The sequence below is a fragment of the Eretmochelys imbricata genome, chromosome 6, assembly GCF_965152235.1.
Source record: "Eretmochelys imbricata isolate rEreImb1 chromosome 6, rEreImb1.hap1, whole genome shotgun sequence".
NCBI lineage: Eukaryota > Metazoa > Chordata > Testudines > Cheloniidae > Eretmochelys > Eretmochelys imbricata.
Window position 1 is genome coordinate 4,003,474 of NC_135577.1, and position 15,594 is coordinate 4,019,067.

General features: G+C 46.8%; 1 long non-coding RNA gene across 1 annotated transcript; it reads left to right on the top strand.

Moving 5' to 3' along the window:
• Nucleotides 1–8,224: 8,224 nt before the first annotated feature.
• On the top strand, nt 8,225–12,465 carry LOC144266959 (uncharacterized). Its single transcript, XR_013346514.1, has 3 exons — nt 8,225–8,432; nt 11,108–11,146; nt 12,433–12,465. It is a non-coding gene; the product is annotated as an uncharacterized LOC144266959 (long non-coding RNA).
• Nucleotides 12,466–15,594: the final 3,129 nt, after the last annotated feature.

The window sequence follows — 15,594 nt, forward strand, 5'->3', positions numbered from 1 at the left end:
CCAATAACTGAATCTCCTCCCCTCTCCTGACTGACCCCCCCCAAATTCCCCTACCCTCACCCAAATGACCCCCAAAACACCCTCTTCCCAATTGACACCCCTCCCAAGCTCCCCTCAGCCAGTTGACCCCCCAAAATTCTCCCCTCTCCAATCGACCCCTCCTCCCAAGCTTCTCCCTCCCCTCACCCTTTGCTCCTGGCTCCACCCTGAATCGCCCCTCTCTAGCCCCTGAGGGGCCCCCTGAGCTCAACCCTCCCCCCTGCTCCCCTGGGGGGTCAGTGTGTCTGTTTAACTGTCACCTCAGGAAAATGCCATGCTCCCCTCCTCCCACAGATCCACCTGGGCCCTCCTTAGCCTTAGGAGATGGGGGCGTATTTGCATAGAGGAGGCTGGAGCAGCCGATCAGGGGCTGGCCTGGGTGCTGGGGGGGACTATGAAGGGCTCCCCAGGGCCCAGTGGATGCAGACCCCTGGGCAGGGCTGTGCCTGTGCTTGGAGGCCAGGCTGCAGGCTCAGGGGAGGGGTCTGTGCCCAGCCCCAAAGCAAGCAGGGCCCCGGGCAGTGGCAGGGAAAGGCTGCCCCAGGCAGATGCTGGTGGTTCAGGAGCTGGCCACATGGGGAGGGCAGGAGCTGGGGGCTCTGGGGATGGAACCTGGGAGCCCAGGGGCAGAGCTGGGCTCGCTGAGACAGGAGCCCCCCTGCCGATCCCTTCTTGTGTTGTCTTTCCATTGTTTCCAATGGGCTTTGGATCAGGCCTTCAGCCATTGTATGAGGTGCTGAGCTACGTCAGCGATTTGCAGTGTACAAAGACAGATTAGATCAGATAATGATTCACTTTCCTGCCTCTGCACTTTATCCCTGATAGCTTCAGCCCAACTATTAAATCATAAAACCACCAGCTACCAGGTAAACCAAGAGAGACAGTAGATCATCTAGTATTACTAGATGGGGGGAGGGATAGCTCAGTGGTTTGAGCATTAGCCTGCTAAACCCAGGGTTGTGAGTTCAATCCTTGAGGGGGCCATTTAGGAGTCAGGGCAAAAATTGGGGATTGGTCCTGATTTGAGCACGGGTTGGACTAGATGACCTCCTGAGGTCCCTTCCAAACCTGATATTCTATGAACCAGATTTTTCCTAATTCTAGGATACATGGGTCACAGTTGAGGACAACTGCATCTATATTCCCCCTTTGTGATCCATCAAGGGCACCCACTCTAGGCTTCCAGCTCCCTCACTGTCACCTCTCTTCAGTGGAGACATTCATCTCTCTCCCTCCTGACCAGGGTATTTCCAGTCTAAACAGTTCTCTGCCTACAATGTGATGTCCCCAGCAAAAGACAGACTGCCTAAGCAGGCTTATTTTTGCCTTTTCTGTACCACAGTTAATCTACCACACAGCTCCTCCTAGCAAGCACATTTTATCCTTAAGATCAAAGCAAGCCAGAGAAAACATTCAAAACAATACAATAACCTGTATGCCTGCTAATAAGCTCACCAGAGATCATCCCAACTCCATCATGGGTCCTGGCAGGTGAGCAGTCTTTCAGACCCCACCCAGGGATTCTCCTGTAGTTTCAAATTCACAACCCCCTTTGCTCAGAACAAGCACTCAGTCTGATAGGGTCTCTGTGGGCTAAAGTCATTCCAACCCTTCTCTAAGGATTGGGGCCCCCTGTGGACCCTCCTGTCCATTTGCTGGATCAAGAAGAAGATCCCTGAGTCAGTTTACCACTCGGCTATTTATCCAAAAATCCTTTCTTTGCCGGTTGGCCCCTTGAGAATCCAGTTTGTGAGCACCTCTCCAGGGGTGGTGCAGGGTTAGGGCTAGGATGATCTCTAGAGATGCTACAATTGAATGACTTTGACTAACCACCCCTCCACTGTTGTCAGTTCCTGGAGGAGCTCTGTTTACCCTTCCCATGGAACTGCATACAATCCACGGCGCACAGGGATACATAAGCCATTCATTTAATAAAATGGACTCAAAAGATATTAAGCATACTTCAGGAAGGTTTAACTCAACTCACAAAGGCTCATCCAGGAGATTGCCCTATTTGTCAAAACATGGGGATGAGGAGGGAGAAAGGAATTTGAGGCCAGACTGTGCCCTGCATTAGGCGAGACTGCATGGCTCCCCACCTCCCCAGGATGTCTGCATATTGCACCATCCCTTAAGCTGGGGGAAAGGAGTTGGGAGCTAGGAGGTGTTTGCTTTCCTGGGGCTGACAGAGGATGCAGTCCCTGCGTCACCTTGAGTTCAGGGACTGCTCTTGCCCTTAGTTTCAGGGAAGGAAAGAAGCTGTCGTTGGGACTGGGCAGCAAGACAGAGCCAGAGAGAGTGGGGCAGTGAGATGCGGGGCCCAGCCGAGGGAGCGAGACGCGAGGGAAGTGGGACTCAGGGCATAACCAATGGCAGTGGTGTTGCAAGAGTTATTAGTCATTTAGGAAGAGAGGAGACATATGGAGTTTGTGATGTGACAGCGAAGGTCCTGCCCCGCACTTCCCCTTTCTCTTATGAGAACAGCTCCTGGGAGCCATGCATTTCCTGTCTAAACTCTTTGCCCGCTTCCCATCAAAGAGGGGTCACTCCAGTTCTTGGAATTTCCTCTTAAGGGCAGAGCTGATGTCAAAAGAGGAAGCAGAGCTTGAATCTTGTCATTGGCAATATCAGCCAGCAGGGATTTCCCCTCCTGCCAAGGGTGGGGACCAGGACTTTAACCTGGTTCCCAGATGCTTTATGGGCCCAGCACTGCAGCCCTTCCCTGGGTGTTTTGTCTGCAAAATCAGGTCCTATGTGCCATCAGCAGCTTCTACCCCAGCTGTTAGCCAGTATTTGGGTTCTTGCCAGGCTGTTTCCATTAGGAGGGAAAATTGATGGTGCAAGTCAGGTATATCCTTTGCTGCAATCCTGTTTATTTGTGTAGAATGAACACAAAGTCCTGTTTCTCTGGACACAATAGAAACATACAAGGCAAGGAGTCAGTTTCCTTACTCACCATTTCCAACCCTGTTTCTCCAGCCAGTCCTGTGTCCCAGGAAGCTCTGTCTCTGCTCCCTCTCACAGCTATGCTTCTCTTGTTGTCTGGTGGCTTTCAGGTTCCTTACATATACAGCTCCAACCAATCAATGCTCCAACACCTGCATTCGGTCTCCAGGGAAACTCTCTGGGCCACATAGCTTAGTTTTTTCTCAACCGTTGCTCTCTTGGCCTGTGCTTTGGGCAGTGGCTTCTATTATTTCAGCTCTCACCAAACAGGACATTTAATTGCCCCCCTCATTTAGCCTAAATAACGAGTGCAACTTTTAGTAGGTCTGTGATTGACAACTGCCATTAACACCTTCCAGCATATCATTATATATAGTGGACATTCAGGGTCTAACATTGCCATGTTCTGCTGAACATATAATCTGCCTCAGCTTTCACTTTGGCTTGTTTCTCTGTAAAGATAATCCAAGGCTTGATTGTTCTAATTCCCTCCTGGATTCCAGCAGGTTTTCTCTATGATAGGAACGTAAGAACTGCCAGACTGCAGCAGACCAGTGCTTCATCTAGACCTGTATCACCTCTCTGTCAGTAGCCAGTACCTCAGAAAAAAATGGCAGAACCCTCCTAGTAGATAATTCTGGAATAACGTCCTTGTCCCAGATTCACAGGAGGGGTACTATGCCCCAGCTTTGGAACAGTCTCTAGGAGGAATCCCTTCAGTGTGCCAGACCCCCAAGGGGTCTCCACTCTTCCCTCAGCCTTCCATACGGCCTCACCACCTCTTTAGACTGACTCTCTGGGGCTCCAGCACTCCTGCTTCACACCGTGAGCTCTATTCACCAGCTCCAACTGAAAGACTCCTGGTAGAGACTTTTCAGGGATTAATGCATCTCATGAGGATTTGCAGTGACATTCAAACATCATTTTCTAAACAGCAGGGTTTATTAGTCAAAGGCAACACAGCAGAAGAGGTCCTCAGGTTAGCAGAGAGAAATGAAAATAAAGCATAGCCTGGTTAGCCCAGAGCCCAGCCAAGAGGTAGTGAACTTGATGGCTCAAGCTCTCTCTCCATCTGACCTTGGTCAGTTCACAGGTGAAAGTCTCAGACTCTCTCCAGCAGCCATCTCTTATGCCCCCACCTCACTCATCTCCAGTCCTTTGTTCTCAATTTGGGAAATGTTGCTCAGCTTTCATATTGAGAGCCTGGGAAATGAATCTCCCTCCGGGTCATTGGTTGCTAGGTGTCAATGTCCTGGTGACTGGATTTGCCATTATCTTCAGATTTTCTGAGAGCAAACAGTCCCTTTTCACACCCTCAATAGCTATGCACAATATAGGGGAAACTGAGGCACACACAAGGGTCATAAAATATTACAGAAAATTCCCACTTTGTCACACCTCCCCTGGGAAAGTTTACTAATCTCCATCAGTTAGTGTTTGTCTTAAACCATGAAGCTATAGACTTTATAACCCCTCAATTTGTATCCTATCTAATGCAAATGTGGATATTCCCATTATCCATATAAATATCTAACCTTTTCAGGAATCCTATTAAATTACTGGTCTCATCAATATCATGTGGCAGTGAGTTCCATAGGCTAACTCTGTGTTGCACTAGGAGCTTGTTCTGAAAGTGGCAGCATGTTTGCTCTGTGATTAGAGCCAGTATGATTCTGTTGTGCAGGCCCTGTGTTTCTTTGATGGCCAGCTCTAAAGACTGATTTTATAATCATTTTCCCTCTTATCCAAGGATCCCAAAGTACTTTACAGACACTAACAAAATATCCCTTTCAAGCCCTTTCTTGAATCAAAGGAATATTTGCTCTCCCCATTTGACAGATGGGGAACTGAGGCAGAAAGAGATGTAATTACCTGGCCAAGGTCAGAGGGGATCCAGAGTATGGCAATGAGAATGATCAACCACCTGGGGTAAACTCTCCTATGAAGAGTGATTGAAAAGACATGGATCATTATTTTAAAGAGGAGATGAATACAGGGAGCTGTGGTCAAGTATGAAAAACATGAAAGGGATGGAGAAGGTAGATCAGGAATTTCTGTTCTCCTTGTCACCTAACACAAGGACAAGGGGACTTTCATGGAAATTTAAAAGTGGCAAATTCATAACTGATAAAAAGGATTTTTTTTTCACAGCGGGTGTAATTAACTTGATTTTTTTTATGACATTACAAGTTTGGTTGATAAAGGTGATAGTGTTGATGTAATATAGCTAAACTTATTTAGGCATTTGACTTGGGTGCAAACAAATAATATACGTTTTTAATACAGCTAAATGTAAATGTATACATATAGAAACAAAGAATGTAGGTGATACTTATAGAATGGGGGACTCTTTCCTGGGAAGTAGTGACTCTGAAAAAGATTTAGGGGTAATTAGCTGAACATGAGCTCCCACTTTGATGCTGTGGGCAAAAGAACTAAAGTGATCCTGAGATGCATAAACAGGGGAATCTCCAGTAGGAATAAAGAGGTTATTTTACCTCTGTATTTGATACAGGGACAAACACTACTGGAATATGGTGTCCAGTCCTGTAGCCCACAGTTCAGGATGGATGCTAATAAATTGGAGAGGATTCAGAGAAGTGCCATGAGAATGATTAAAGAATTAGTAAATATACATTATAGTGATAGTGTCCTGGGGCACTCTACTCACTGCTAGGGATGCCTCTTTGTGGTCACCTCTGGGATTAGTTTCACCCAGCTCAGACGCTCCCTCCTGATTCTTGCTGCCCGCCCACTCTGCTGTCTCTCTCTCAGTCCCTGTGACTCTAAGTGCTTTGTCTTCAGGGCTTGGCCTCCAGTCAGGTCACTATAGTCTTCTCCTTCCAGGGTATCTAAGTCTTGCCATATCAACAGTCTCTTGCAATCTTCTCATGCACCACCTTAATGTTGCCACTTCCCCAGTGGCTAGTAGGGGAACCCAGGCCCGCCCACTACTCCATGTTCCAGTCCAGGGACCCTATACCTGGCAACTGTGGTCAACTTTCTCTCAGACCCTGTTCCTCTTTCTCTGGACCCCTTATTACAGCTTCTGGCTCCCCACTCTTTGAAGGTACCAACCCAAACTCCCACCTCCCAAGGAGTGACTGCAGACCACATCCCTGCAGCCCCTTTCTGTTGCCAGCTTCCTGGCTTTATACTAACCTTGCTTGTTCCTTCTCAACTTGGTGCCGTCACCATTCAGGGGATTACTTAGGCCACCAGATTCCCATCAACTGTGGGCTACCTGATCCATTGGCCCCTTCTCAGCCTCATTAATCTCTTCCAGGTTGGTGTGAGGTGAACACCCCATCACAGATAGACTCAAAGAGCTCAAAGAGTCTAAATAGCTTAACAAAGAGAAGGTTCAGAGGTGACTTGATTACTGTCTACATAGGGAACAAATATATAATAATGGGATCTTCAATCTAGCAGACAAAGGTATAACACAATCCAGTAGCTGGAAGTTGAAGCTAGACAAATTCAGACTGGAAATAAGGGTAAATTGTTGACAATGAGGGTAATTAACCATTGGAATAATTTACCAAGGGTCATGGTGAATTCTCAATCACTGGCCATTTTAAAATCAAAATTGGATGTTTCTGCTAAAGATGATCTGCTCTAGGAATGATTTTGGCGCAGTTCTCTGATCTGTGCTATACAAGAGGTCAGGCTAGATGATCACAATGGTCTCTTCTGGCCTTGGAATCTATGAATCTATCATTAGACTATGGAACTCACTGCCACAGGAAGCTGCTGCAGCCAAGGATGTAACAAGATTCACAAAAAGATTGGACATTTCTATGGATAACAAGAATATTCAGAGTTAGCATAATTAATCGCACCAATGGTTATGGAAGGTATGTTAAACCTCATTCTTTAGGGCTTGAACTGATCTCTAACTATTAGAGATTAGAAAGAGACGTAAGCAAGTGGTGGATTATCCCACATCTGCTACTGCAAGGTTCTTATACCAGTGCTGGTCACAGTCAGAGAGAGGTTGTGGGACTAGATGGATCACAGCTCTGATCCAGTTGGCAATTCCTATGTTCCTAGGTCACCCAGGAGTCTGTAACAGAGCTGAGAAGTGAATCCCAGTTGCCTGTATACCAGTACTGTGCATTAACCTCAAGGCCGCCCTTTCTCTTTGCCTGAGGGATTCTAACACCCACAGACTTCTGTCCCTTCTGCCTTTATCTCACATTCAGTACTTGCTGTCAGACAGCAGCCATGAGATAAGCAGGACAGAACTCCGGGAAGGGTTCAGAGTCCGGAATGGGTGAGTCTCGGGTCCACCCATCACGCAGTGCCCTCCTTTACTGAACTCCTTCCAGACTCTCCGTCTTCTCCACCTGCCCCTTTCTTCTTCTCTGGCAGGTTTGATTCCAAAGGACTCATCTATGGGACCTCTAGATCCAGGGTCTCTCTCCACCTGCAGGAGCGTGAAGCGCTGGTAATACCACAGCAGGTGGGTGCTGGGAGAACACAGGCTCATCTGCCTTAAGGAGGAAGGGGATGAATGTCTGGCACTGGAAATCGGAGTAGGTCAGTGTCTGGAGCTGGAGGAGAGGCAAGAGGGAGGGTGCAGGACATAAATAAATGGAGAGATAGCGCTGACGGAAGGATAGACAGAGGCTGATAGACACAAACCTCTAGCACGAGACAGGAGAGGATGGGTGGTTCTATGGTTAGGGCACCTGGATTCAATCTTTGCCACAGACTCCCTGGGTGGTCTTGGATGAGTCCCCTAGGACAAAATTTTCAGAAGGGCTCAGAACATCGGGATCAGAGCTCTTTGGAAAATTTGTCCCACGTTCCTTTGTGCCTCGGTTTCCCATCACTTGTTCGTATGTTGTATCCCTTTCTCCCATCCTTGGCTTGTTTATTTAGATGCTCAAGCCTTTCAGAGTAGGGACTGCCTTGCCATGTGTTTGTTCAGCAACCAGCTGATCTCTGTTGGGGTCTGCGCAGCACCCACCACAATGAGGGCCCTAATCTTGGTTGGGGCCTCAGGTGCAACATAAGAATACAGATTCTGTGAGCAGAGTGTATGAGAGAGTTTTAATTCAGGTTTCACTCTCTTGCCCTTCCCTAGTTCTTGTGGCACACCCACAAGCAGATCCCTGGCTCCTTTCGTGCTTCAGTTTGCTCAGACCCGGTGGGAGGAGTCACCATGAAGAAGACGGTGAAAGACAGCTTGCTGTGGACACTCAATGACCTGACAGACAGAGAGCTCAAGACCTTCAAGTTCCACCTGAAGACAATGCCAGTGAAGAAGCCATATGAGCACATCCCCTGGGGCACGCTGGAGAACACAGATCGCATCGACCTCACTAACCTGCTTGTCAGCTATTACCAAGAGGACTATGCAGTGGATGTGACTGTGGAGGTGCTGAAAACAATAAACAAGAGAGACTTGGAACAGAGACTTACCAATACACGGAAAGCTGGTAAGGAGTTCTCTAACGGGAGGAGATCTCCCACGTGCCTACAGAAAGATCTCACATAAAATCATCATTGATAAAGTAATGACCCAAAGATTGGGGGAGTGGTAAATAATGAAGAGGACGGGTCACGGATACACAGCGATCTAATCGCTTGGTAAGCTGGGCACAAGCAATCAATATGTGTTTTACTATGGCCGAATGTAAATGTATACATCTAGGAACAAAGAATGCAGGCCATACTTACAGGATGGGGAACTCTATCCTGGGAAGCAGAGACTCTGAAAAAAACTTGGGGGTCATTGTGGATAATCAGCTGAACATGAGCTCCCAGTGCGACGCTGTGGCCAAAAGGGCTAATGCAATCCTTAGATGTGTAAACTGGGGAATCCTGAGTAAGAGTTGAGAGGCTATCTCACCTCTGTATTTGGCACTAGGGTGGCTGCTGCTGGAATCCTGGGTCCAGTGCTGGTGCCCACAATTCAAGAAGTACGTTGATAATTTGGAGAGGGGTCAGAGAGGAGAGACAAGAACAATTAAATTATTAGAAAACCTGCCTTAGAGAGATAGCTTCAAGGAGCTCAAGCTGTTTAGTTTAAGGAAGAGAATGCTAAGGGGTGACTTGATCACATCTATAAGTAAGGCTATGTTTTAGTCATGGGTATTTTTAGTAAAAGCCATAGACGAGTCATGGGCAATAAACAAAAATTCACTGCCCGTGATCTGTCCATGACTTGTACTATATACCCCTAACTAAAACGTAGGCCTGGGGGTGGCGGGTGCTCTGGGGATGAGGTCCGGGGGTGCCGTGGGTGCAGGGGGGGTGGCCCAGGACCACTGTTTGTGTGGGGGACAGAGGGCAGTGTGCGACCTGGGACCACCACTGGTGCTGGAGAGGGGCTGGGCTGAGGCACACAGCCTGGGACCTGTACTGGTGCTGGGGGGGCAGGGGTAGCGGGGCTGGCAGGCTCCGATCCCTATCTGGCTCCGCACAGTTCTCCGGAAGCAGCTGGCATGTCCCTGCAGCTCCTAGGGGGAGGGAAGGCCAGGAGGCTCCGCGCACAGCCCCCTCCACAAGCTCCAGCTCTGCAGCTCCCATTGGCCGGGAATTGCAGCCAATGGGAGCTGCAGGGGTAGTGCCTCCAAGCAGGGAAAGCATGCAGAGCCTCTCTGCCCCACCAGCCCGTCCTCCAAGGAGCTGCAGGGACATGCCGGCCACTTCCAGGGAGCCCACCCCCCCTCCAAGGCAAGCACCGCCCCACACCCCAACCCCCAGCTGAGCCTCATTCCACACCCAAACTGCCCCAGCAGCGGCCAGTGTGGTTGACCCAGGGGCTGCCTGATCTGCTCGGGCAACTCTGGAGCCAGCCGCACCGGCTGCTGAAGAAGTCACGGATGTCACAGAAAGTCGTGGAATCCATGACTTCCATGACCTCCGTGACAGGCACACAGCCTTATCTATAAGTACCTACATGGGGAACAAATATTTAATAATGGGCTCTTCGAACTAACAGGCAAAGGTCTAACAAGATCCAGTGAGTGGAAGTGGAAACTAGAGAAATTCAGGACTGGAAATACAATGCAAATTGTATCGACCATTGGAGAAATTTACCAAAGATGTTGGTGGTTTCTCCACCACTACAGATTTTTAAATGAAGATTGGATATTTCTTTAAAAGATCAACTCTAGTACAAAGAGGGATCAGTTTAGGGAAGTCCTGTGACCTATGTTATATTGGCTAGATGCTATACTACTGTTATATAGGCGAGATGATCACAGCTGATTCTGGTTTTATAATCTATACATCTATGAAATCTATACCACCTCAGCGTTTGTTTATAGGTGGGATCTTAGCTACAAAAAAAAAGCTTTAATATACCAGGATATTGGAGGATGGATGCAAAATTCTCACTGGTTTTTGTTCCTTAACAGCTTAGAGCATCTCCATTCTAAGTCACGGCATGGTAGAGCCATGGTATACTAGTACCACACAGGTTACAGTTTAGCTGGAGGTGTAGAGCCAGCATTCTACCAGGTATACACCATGAGCAATCAGACTCACAAATCACGACTCTCCAGTCAGAGAGAGACATCTGTACTGTGTAGATAAGAAGGACTGAGACCACACACAGAGTTGTCCATTATTCCCACACGAGCCACCTAATGGAAATGAGATACCCAGTGGTCAAAGAGACTAAGGATCAGCCTTTGTTTTAATAGCCCTCAGGGCCAAATTTTTCAAAAGCAGCCCCCTCAGTTCATGAGTGAAATACCTACAGATTGATTTCCCAGATGTTTTGAGCATCACTAACTCCAGCTGACGTCCATTACAGGTGCTCAAAATCTATGAAATTCAGGCCGTTGGTGTCTCAGTTTGGACACCTGAACAATTAATGTCAGGTAATGGGAAAAAGGTAAATAAGATGGAAAGAATGCTCCCAAGCAATTGCGCACATTAAACCAAAGCATTTATCTCCCCAAATTGAAGAACCCCAGTGAAGACGGGGATGTAAATTAGTGTAATTCCTACACCCCTTTTCTGTGACAGACTGGCTGCTTTAAGAAGGAAACAGAATGTCTCGCTTGGTCTTTCTTTGTAGTCCTCACAGGAGGCAACCAATAGCATTTGAGAATTTGCATATCTTCAATCACTGACTCCTCCCCCTTTTATCTCTCCATAGCTCCAGCTGAAAACATCCAAAGCTCAAACATCAACTTAGGTTAGTAATGATGCAATAGGCTTGTATATAAGCTAAACTCTGCATGGAAACTCCACGAAAGCACATGGTAACTATAACTGAAGAGTGGCTGTCCTTTATGCGCTCAGCCAGCCTGCCATCAGTTGCTCAAGTTCTACTGGTCAACAGCTCCCTCTGGTGGCCAGACTGCGGGGGGGGGGGTTGAAAAACCAGATCAAGTCATTGTATATTTGTAAAATAAGCAAGGCCAGGGGATATCCCTGAAGTTCAGGGACGCACAGATGGCCAGGTAGGACAGACCTTCATGGCTCCCAGCTACAGAAATTCAGCTTCTATCAATAAAATGGGATCTGGATTGAAAAATATAATGTGGCTTACTTTTATTAATGTGAAATTCTTGCTCAGCCAGGGATTTTAAAATTCAGAAGTCCATGGACCAGCTATAAAGGGGAAAGGGGAGGGGAGCAGATTTCCCTGCATCCCAAAAATAAAAGGCTCCTTCAATGGGGAAAGCTGGGCTATAACCCTGCAACAATGCACACTTTACCACAGCTGGGGGTCAGGATGGGAAACAAGGGGTGGGACTCTTTCAAGCTCCACCCACAATATAAGCTCCACCCATACGAGTTGCCAAAATGAGACACCACACATGGTAGATTGTGCAGGTGTTAAAAATAGGTTTGCACATGCCACTTGGCTCCTCTGGGTTCCCTGAGCCTGGCTGCCCCTCTGTGGGGCTTGGGTGTGCTCATGGGCTCTTCCAGTCTCCATAATCTTGGCTCCTTAGTGACTGAGAGAAAAAAAAAGTGGTGGAGACTCCCCAACAGCACCCACTTAAGTCACCAGAATGTCGCTCATAGTAAATTGTGCAGAGCTGTGATTCCCCTTCCCTTCCCTCCCCCCCCATCCCAGCTCCTTTCCTCCCATTAGAGATAAAATAGCTACCAAAGTTGGCATTTAAATGATGATCACTGAGCATCTGAGTTAAACACTCACGGAGATGAACTGGAGAGTTCACACCTCTCTGAGCTACAAGTAGGACGGTTCACACCTCTGAGAGTTATTGCTCCAGACTCTCTGCACACTCACATCATTTTTTAGGTGTTTTTCCTCACAACCAGAGCAGCTAGAAACATTCATTCTTTCTCTTTCAAGGTAAGCTGAGATTCTAGAGAATAATGTAGCAGCTTCAGAGAAGTGTTGATCCAGCATAGGGAGGACATATTGGCTGTTTCCAAGTCCTGGCCACAGCTCTGACAGAGGTACCTATCTCTTTCTTTTTATATTGATATTCTTTGCCAGGCCAGGAGGGACTAAATTCCAGTGGTAGGAAACCAGAGACAAGCAGATGCTTGCCATGTTGCTGGTGTTGGTGCGTGTACTGCTGTTGTAAAAAATGCATGATGAAGCACGAACCCACAGGTAAGTTGGATTTTTCCCAATGTTTTTGGGGGGGTGGAGTGGCATTAGGGTTCAAAGCTTGTCCTTGACTTTTCCTTCACAGGTTACCCAGCCTCGCCACTTCAGGCCCTGGAGTTGACCTTGGGGGTCCATGAAAACTATGGTCATGGTTCCCTCAGGTTTTTTCAAGGACAGTTCATGGCTACTGTGGGACAGTGCTACCCAGGCTGCTACTGACAGCCACCAAACCTGCCTCCTATCAAGCCACCAGCGTGACTTCTGGCCTGAGAAGAAATGGCTCTCTCACAGTCCAAAGGGCAGTGTGGTCTAGTGGCCTTGCTACAGATCCAATACCAAGCAACTCCCATGTGCTAATCCTATCTCTGACACCAACTCCCTTGATGACCTTGGTCAAGCCACTTAGGCCCGAAGTGTTGAGAGTAGCATCTAAGTTTGGATGCCTCCATTTTTAAAAGGCCAATTTGAGATACCTGAGCACTGGTTCCCAACAGCGCTGAGTTCTCCATAGCTCCCACTGAGTTCAATTGGCATTGTGGGTGGCCAGCACAACAGAGAACCAAGGTGTCTCAAGAATGGGCAGCGGAAAATTGAAGCCCTCAAGATGAGGCCACTGTTGATTATCTTCCTAGGGCCTGACTTCCAGAGGGGCTGAGTATCCACAACTCCAGTAAGTAGAATTCAGCATCTCTGACAAGCAGGTCCCTTGATGGTGTCTTACAACACTATAGCAAAGTAGTCACGATGGAGACAGCATCTTCCATTGAAATGGGTAGCAGAAGACGTGGATTCTATTCTCAGTTCTGCTGCTGACCTGCGATGTGATCTTTGGCCAGTCCCATCTCTTCTCTGTCTCTCAGTTTTTCCTAAAGAATAATGATTCATAGAGGTTTAAGGCCAGAAGGGACCAAATGATCCTGACCCTCTTCTGGGAAGTGCTTTGAGATCTACAGGCGAGAAGCACTCAGTGCACTGGAGTTTGAATGGAGTTGAGTTTTCAAAGATCTTTCTTTTTCAGAAACTCTTCCAGCACGCCAGGTTACCATGGTTCAGCTAGAAACACCTCAGGTTCCAGATACCAGTACAATCTGTCTGCAAATTCCCCAGACATGTTTTGCAGCTCAGTCTGCTTGGAATCATGAAGGTAACAGTCCCCATTTTCACTCTGCAACAACATGGAGCAATTTGCCTGAATATTTGTGAAGAAAGGCATCAAGAATCTTTTTTAAAGGGTTTTTAAGCTTGAGTTTTAACTGTGTAAACTACCTGATTAAGGTGCAGTTCTGCTCTGAAAAATGCCAGCAGGAATGACAACATGAATGCTAAGTTTATTGTCTCATAATGATTTCAGTATAGAGGAAAACACAATTTGTTTTAACTGCAGACTTACCCTGGGAACTGAAAGTCAAGCTGGGTTACTGTCCATCACAGGCATTGTTACCATTAACATGAGTTCAGCAGGAGCGCCTTCAGATAATGCCTTCAGTGGCCCTCACACAATCCCTCCATATAAGTACAGCTGAATTTCTCTCCATCATTAACGTTGACCCAGACATCCAATCCATTCACACACACACCCTCTTACTTTGCCAGATCTTAACTCACTGATCTTGGGTAGAATTATTGGGGAATCTTTGAGGCAAATTGTACAAGGGGAGTCAGAGAGAGGTGAAAAACTGGGGTAAGTTTCACTTCTGGGACAGTTTCACAACTTTGATTGGCTTGTTAGAACTTCAGAAGGGCTTGATCTAGAAACTGCATGTTTGTTGCCATGAGGTAGACACACTGGTTCTGTGCTGCCCAGAACTAAGCCAGGCAAAGATTGTGTGTGTGTTGTAAGAAATGACCCAAGAATCATAAATAGCCTTGTCAGAATTCGATTTTTCATTTTTTATAATTTTGACAGGTAATACTGATATTTACTTTTAATCTTTTTATTTTTATTGATTTAAATTTTCACAGTTGCTGGAAGTTGTGGGGTGGTTCAGACACCAGCAGGCATCAGACAATAATTATTTAATGACAAAAGATTCAACAAGTTAAAGCTTTATAACTGTTAAAACACAAACTGTCAACATCATATGCAAAATATACAAAGTAAATATCCTTAAATCAAACTCTAATAAGTTCTCAAGCATCAGTTTCTTACTTTGCATATCAGTAAATTTCAGTTATTGTTGATGGAAATATTTTTTAATCTGTTTGTTTCTGGTGAAATTGATGTTTTCTCAGACATTTACTGATAAAAATAGACTCCTTCCCAGCCTAATCATAAGGCAAAATCCTCAACAAAGACACAGAATCTTCTGATTAGAGACTGATCTTGTCAGATATGGTTTTAAAGAAATGAGGAAACTATCCTTATTCATTCCCAAATCTGTTATATTCTTTCAATTAGGAATGAAAATTCTTGAGTAGACAAAGTAAGAAATGAAAGGGAATAATGACTTATGAGCATTAATTACTTTTCCCTCTGGCTTTCTTGTTAGGTAGCTCAGACCAGAAGCTGCAAGTCAGCACTCAGCCAACACCAGAGCCCTGGTGGAAAGATGGTTTACATCGAGAGTATGGGTCAGAAGCACAGCCTCACCCAAAGGCAGAAGGGGAAGATGATGTAAACCTGGGGAAAGAGAAATCAAAGGTTCAGCCAGCCCCTGAGTCAGGGGATGGAGACGGGGTATATCAGCAGCAGACACTAGGGAACCAATCATCCCCAAAGCCAAGGAATAAATATGATTTCACTCAGAAGCAGGAATTGGAGCCGCAGCCAGTCCCAAAGGAGTTGGAGAGAAACCTTTCTGAAGGTATTTTATTTTCCCTTTTATACTTCCCCTCACGTGTGTAAAAATTGGTGCTGGGTGCAAATACAGCCTTTCTGATGGGGTGGCACATCACCCTCCCATTATGGTGATTTAAATGACTACACAAGGTGCAAGGCAGCAGAGACAAAGGGTGGTAGCATGGCCCAGTGGATACAACACTGGCCTAGGACTCAGGGGAGCTGGGTGACGTTGGATAAGTCACTTCCCCTTGCTGTGCCTCAGTTTCCC